Genomic DNA, 6,569 nt, shown 5'->3' with positions numbered 1-6,569 from the left:
ATTGCATGATGCTGTGAAATGTTGTCTCTACTATCTGGAAAATGAGCTGTTAGCAAGACATGATGGTCACATATGACATTTGCTGTCATGAAATAAAAGTCTTCAGTCAGAGGCCTTTTCAGATTTGTTGCAAGACTGACTGCTGCCATGTATCCCTCCACTCCACAGCATCACCATCCACGACGACTATTTAAAGGTACTTGGACGATATGAGTTACAACAACATTTAATTACCTTTTGGGACCAATAAAGTATTTTTGAAATGAGTCGAATTTAGCTTGTGACAGTTTTAGTCGAGCTTTAATGTGTGTGTTTTGGGCTTGTCTGCTGTTGAACTGCAGCCTAGACACATATCAGAGGTTTTCCCGGTTCTTGTCTTGAGCCTGAATGTATAATTTTGACCTTGTGTGAATTCTTGAAAGTCCATAATAAATTCAAACTTTGAAAGACGTTGATGATTGTATGACCAGTCCAGCCTGAAAATGCAGAGTTCAGATCTGCGCTCCCAGACGGATCAGGGCTCAGAGAGAGAGAAAGTACGTCCGGCTGTTTGTATTTGCATCCAAATAATCAACGCCATATTGTTTTCATTGCCAGATGAGCAAAGACTGAGAGTATTTTGTCAATCTGATTAGTTGCAAGTTTGCCTAAACAAATTTGAACAGGCTGTTCATCCAAATTTCATCCAAATTAGTTTTGAAAGTTCCTGCCCGCGTTTTGAATGGTGGCTAACAATGACGGCGCAGAAACGACTGATTTAAAAGAGAGTAAATATACAGCAACGTGAAGTTTGTGAAAGCTTATGTGTTCAAGGCAGTTCAAAGATAAAAAACAGAACAGAACAGAAAAAAAAAATCATTACATAACAGTGGCAAAATAAAGAGAAACAAATGAAAGTTGTAAAGCATTCTAAAATTAATCTGTGTTCCAGTTATTTATTAATCAAAGCCAATTCTAAACAAATTAATTTTTATACCTACATTGGCAATAAACACAGTAAAAGGAGACTGCTCATATGTTTTCTAGTGTCTTCCTTCCACCCTCTATCAGGATGTACTTGGGAAGATATATGCTGTATGAAATATAGATCTAAAAAAGATTTACAACAAACTGCACAGAAATCCTTTTGTAGGTCTGAGGAAGACATCTAGATTCCTTTATGGTGGGACGGTTGACTCTAATGCAGGATGTGTCTGTCTGCTTTTAATGGGTCAGATCCCCTCAATCCCTTCCACACACACCAACACACACACACACACACACACACCACACACTCCCTAATGCACTCAACCCCCCCCATCAACCTCAGTGCTAAATCCTAACCCTGATTGTCCCTTTCCCCTAAAATCCTGAAGCCATCACATCTCCTACACACATACACACACACACACACACGCACACACGCACACACACACACACACACCCACACACACCAGATTCATCCTCAGTCCGTTTCCCTATTCTGTCTGCAGTCAGCGCTAATGCATGGGTTAATGGCCCTCTAACCCCCTCTCCACTCTCAGATTACACTCTTGCATGCCCCCCCCCCCACACCCACACACACACACAAATGTGTGCACCAATGGATTTGCGAGTGCACATTCTGGTCCATGAGTAGACTTACACACATGGATGCACACCCCCACACACACACTTACAACAGAGTCACTAATGGCCTGCTGGTGCTCTACACAACCCTTCACGAGTGGATTAGGATTAACAGTCCACCTGCAGTACCCCTACACACACACACACACACACGCCAGCATACAAAGAATGAAAAATGAGAAGCAATCGCTAATGCAAATTCAGCTGTTGGTAATAATCTCTGTCTCTGCCACACACAACCACACAAACAAAATACACTTCCAGGCGATTTCTCCACGACTGATCAGGTGTGGTGCAGGAACTGGACCGAAGCTCAAGACATGTTGAGTCTCGTAATGTAAGTTTAATAGATGGAGATGAATAATTTACAGGGAGAATCTGGTAAAAAGACACATGAGGCATAGAGATCTGCAAAACATGGAAACCAGGAAGTAAGATGGAGGAACCAGAGGAGAACAGTGAGATAAACAAGGCTAAGTACTCTGAGGAAGTAGTGGGGAACCAGAAGAGCTAATCAGATGTAAACGAATGCAGGTGGGGAAGGGAACATGTAGGGATAAATGAGGAGGCGATTAACAGCTGGAGAGGGGAGCAAAATGGAAGGTAAGGCAAAAACAAAGAAGACGAAAGAGGAAAGGAAACCTGAACAGTAACAGAAATTAATCCTGAATCTAACAGAACAAAACCGAAAATTGCAAACAGTCCAAATAACTAAACTAACAGATGAGATAAAGTAAAATGACAAGATACAATAAAGCAACAGAGAAACCAAAACAGAAAATATCTTAAGCTGTAGGTTCAAAACACTTTTATCGATAATAAAAGACAAGTTGTTCAGAAGAACGTCTCCGCTGTACAATGTTGCCACCATTGGGTTTCAGGACCTGGATTGTTTTAGTCAGTTGTTGAGTAGTTTGTCCTGTTTTAGTTTAGTGTGAAAATGTCCTGTTTTGTTTCATCAGACCAACGATTGTTGTTAGTCCTAGTCTGACAATCTCTGAGAGAAATGAACGTCCTCCATTTGGCCACTTTACGATAAATGCAAAGTGGCATTGGTGGAGTGCACGGACCTTCTGGATGCTTCTCCTAGCTCCTCAAGGGAACACTAGACTATCGCCTTAGTAACCACTGGGTTCTTGGTCACCTTCACTGATCTCACTTGGTCAGATCTAGGTAGAGTCCTAGTGGTTCCCAGATTCTAATATTTTAAACTAACGGAGACCACAATGCATTCTGGGATGTTTAAATCTGCCACATTATTGCTTGTGTCCTTCCCCAGACCTTTGCTCTGACGCATTCTGGTCTCACAGGTCTAATAACCGTCCCCATGACTTCATTGCTTGGGTTCTGCACTAATACACACTGGCAACCACAGGGCCTTAAATAGACAAGTGTGTTACATTCCGAATCATGTTCAGTCATCTGGATTGACCAAAGGGGGCAGAGGAGGAGTGACATCTCAAGAAGGATCAGTGAAAGCAAGATGCACCTGGTTCTATTTCAGAATGATGCTCAGGTAATGATTATGTTTAAATGTTTCCTTTAATGTGTTTAAGATTCATGTCCCCCCCCCAAAAAAAACCTGCCCTCGGATCATTTTTTGAATAAGTTTGGAGTATTTATACAGTAATTATATTAACTTTGTAATCTAAAATAAGGAACACCAGCAGCATCTCAATGGTGCCTTACCTTTTATAGGTAAGTTTGTGAGTCAGAGCTCTACAGAGCAGAGCTACAGAGGTCTGTTTGTGTTTCCTCTCTCAGGTTGGCTATTTTTGGCCATCGAAGCAGTCCGTCTTCTCTCCGCTCTTGCCCCCTTTACACAAAATATTTTCCATCTTTCTCCGCCTCACATCTCCCAGAGGATCTGTCCGGATGCCAGGTCTCAGAGATTACCGAGCTGATCCACTGCAGCGACGGACTCTCCGGCCTTCAGGTGGAGACCGCACCGCACCAAGGGTTAATCCTCGAGAGCTACAGCTCAGACTTCCACAAAACACTCTGCTGTATCCAGACGGAGCAGTCAAGACGCGCTAACATTTTGGAAAGTCTGCGCCAGCTCGGGGCAGCTTCAGTGGCTGACACCTCAAACGGCAGCGAGGTTCTGGCGAGCAGAGAAAGAGAGACGATTTTCTCCTTTCTTGGTTGACTTTAATGCTCTTGGACAAAGGGGCTGCAGACATACAGTCTGAAAACATTCATTTGGGAGCAAAGCTTTAAGACGATGATATGCAGTGATGAACTTACAGGAAACTCATGAATATTAACTCACTGCCCAGTTGCTTGGCCCACCGCTCTTCTGTCGTCGTTCCCTCTCACTGCTCTCAAAGTGCAGTGTAATGTTCAGCCACACCAGATGGCCCACAAACATAGAAAGGGCTGGTGGATGATAAGTGGCATTTCACAACCCCATACTTCCTGGTTTGTGGAGACCAAGCTAGAACTTTCCTAAATTAACACAGTACATGAGACCTGAGAATGGAAAGTGAGCGCTTTCAAGTTCCTGTTAACATAACCACAAAATTCAGGGTTTTTTCATAGCATGGGCACTGAAGATCCTGCTGTTTTAACACCAAACCTGGTATATATTGAGTGAAAAGGTATTTGCCACATGTCCTCAACACTTTTTTTTGTTCATACTTTTTTTGTTCATACTTTGATGTTTCAGATCCTCAAGTAAATTTTAAAAATCAGACAACCTTAGACTGATTTCAGTATCTTAAGTGTAAATGTATGTGAAAAGTATTTGTCCCTTAAAACTAAATGAAACTGGTTGTAACAACTGCCATCATACATTGATGATAGTTGGAAATTGTCATAATTTTCTTGTTCCTGTCATGACACATGCTGCTCCTTTGCTCAGGATTCAGTAGCCAACCCTGCTAGCTGCTAAATCCTGATCCTGATTGCTCCAACCTCATCATCCTTATCACAGCCTTCCATGTCTGACTTCCTGACGTGTTTTTTGACCTTCTAAGCATTGCCCTGGCTTGTTCCCTCACTGCTCTGTGGGGATTTGACTCAGTCTCCACCTCCCTTAGCATTAATCTCAACTTGGTCCCCAAAAGTCTTGGTCTTATCTCAATCTCGATAAGCACTGTTAGCTTACTAACATCACTAATCTGGTCTTGATCTTTACTCAGTCTCAGCTCCTATATCCTTGGTCATGTCTAAGTCTCTATGTTTCTCTGTTAGCTAGCTGACGTTACCAATCTGGTCTTTGTCTCGACTTGGTCTTGGATTATGTGGTCTTGACCACAATATTACCGTTTCCCCCAGTTTGCCTATTGATCTCACATCCTGAACAGGCATATGGCGACAGTGAAGAAAAAAAGAACTTCCAACAGGAACAGATCTCCAACAGAAAGTAGCAACAAAACACAACCATCTACCTGGACAAGTTCACTACAGGCATAGAGGAAAAGCTAGTTCCTGAAACATGGAGAACCTCTCTGGACTAGACCGCTTTGGCAAAGATTAACCTGAAAAGTCAGCATCTGAGGAAGGCACAAAGCTCCTTATGTAGATATCATCTAATAAAGTTTCAATGGTTAGTATAAATTAATAACTAACTCTTATAAATTAACCCAGTAATAATTCCATTTGAGCTCTACAAGGTCAATCATTTTCCTTAAACAACTCGTTTGTTCGGTTCAGATGAGGCGTGAGGTCAGCTTAGTGCTCAGAGAACTAACAACATTATTTATGGATGGCCAGGGCATGCTAGACTACTGTGATCATTCTTTGTTCTGTATTTTGGAAATGTATGTGAATTCATTATGTTCAGGAGAACCCAAACCTTTTTTTTTTTTTGCCTAGAAATTGAACAAACCGGAGATTCACAAGAAAAGTATCCGAATCTTTGGTGCATTGCGCTGCTCCGTGCATCATCATCCTCAGTGAAAATAGAACATGGTGGGTTGATGCTGTATTGAAGATTTGCCAAAGGACAGACATGTCAGCATTTATACGTGGTTAATCCATGTAGAAGTGCTGTTCCTCACGGAGGATAATCCTGATAAATTTCACAGCCATCCATGTCTGCCTCTACTAAGATCATCTGGGTTAGAAAGCGACTAATTGGGTTGGTTTAAAGGTCTACTGTCCTCTGTTGACACAAGCGTTCTCAGGAAAACAAACTATAATGCGCACAGATGAGACTTTCTCCAGACAAACCCTCCAGTTGTGTTCTGGAGGGTAAAAATGTATTATCACTTTATAACCAGAATGTTGTTTTTTTAAAGATGCCATGATATAATTATTTATGTCCCATCGGACAAGGATAATACAATCATGATGATGCAAAGAACCAAAAAAAAAAAAAAAGCAAGGGATATGATGCAGCTGAGTAACTCGTTATTTAAAATGCAGACCAGGAAACAAGGAAGTCTAATGTTGATAAATGCTTGTAGCATTAAATTCTCTGTCCCTGTATCTGCTGTAGCCTCACATATTGCTCAGATGTTCTAAGACACGAGGAGAAAACAAGAAGGTACAAGGAATGAAGACTGAAATTGTCTTATTATCCAATTATTTTTTTAGCTGGTGTTGACTGGCCATTCCTCGTAACATCTCACTCTATCCCCTATATGTGCCAACATTTTATCACTCTCATATTTGTTACGCAGTGTAAATTTACTTTTTTATGCTTCTTGGGAGAAGTAAATAAAGGTTGCATATCTTAAGTTTTTTTCCCCCCTACATTATTCTAAGGTGTATTTCTAATTAGATATATTTTTACCTACAAAGTACCTAAAAAGTCAGCAAAATATCCTTTTTTGATTATCTCTTAAAAATCTTGTAACAAATCAATTATATTAGCAGAATTTAGCATTTAGCATTCATATGTAATTTTTGTAAATTTGAAATTTGTAAAGTCGTGTAGTCATGGAGTTCCACAGGGCTCAATGCTTGGGTCAGTACTTTTTGCTGTACAGTGAACCCTCGCTATAACGCGGTTG

Source organism: Xiphophorus maculatus, chromosome 16 (assembly GCF_002775205.1).
Source record: "Xiphophorus maculatus strain JP 163 A chromosome 16, X_maculatus-5.0-male, whole genome shotgun sequence".
NCBI classification, from domain to species: domain Eukaryota; kingdom Metazoa; phylum Chordata; class Actinopteri; order Cyprinodontiformes; family Poeciliidae; genus Xiphophorus; species Xiphophorus maculatus.
The sequence above is the reverse complement of the archived record's forward strand: the minus strand, read 5'-3'. Positions refer to the sequence as shown.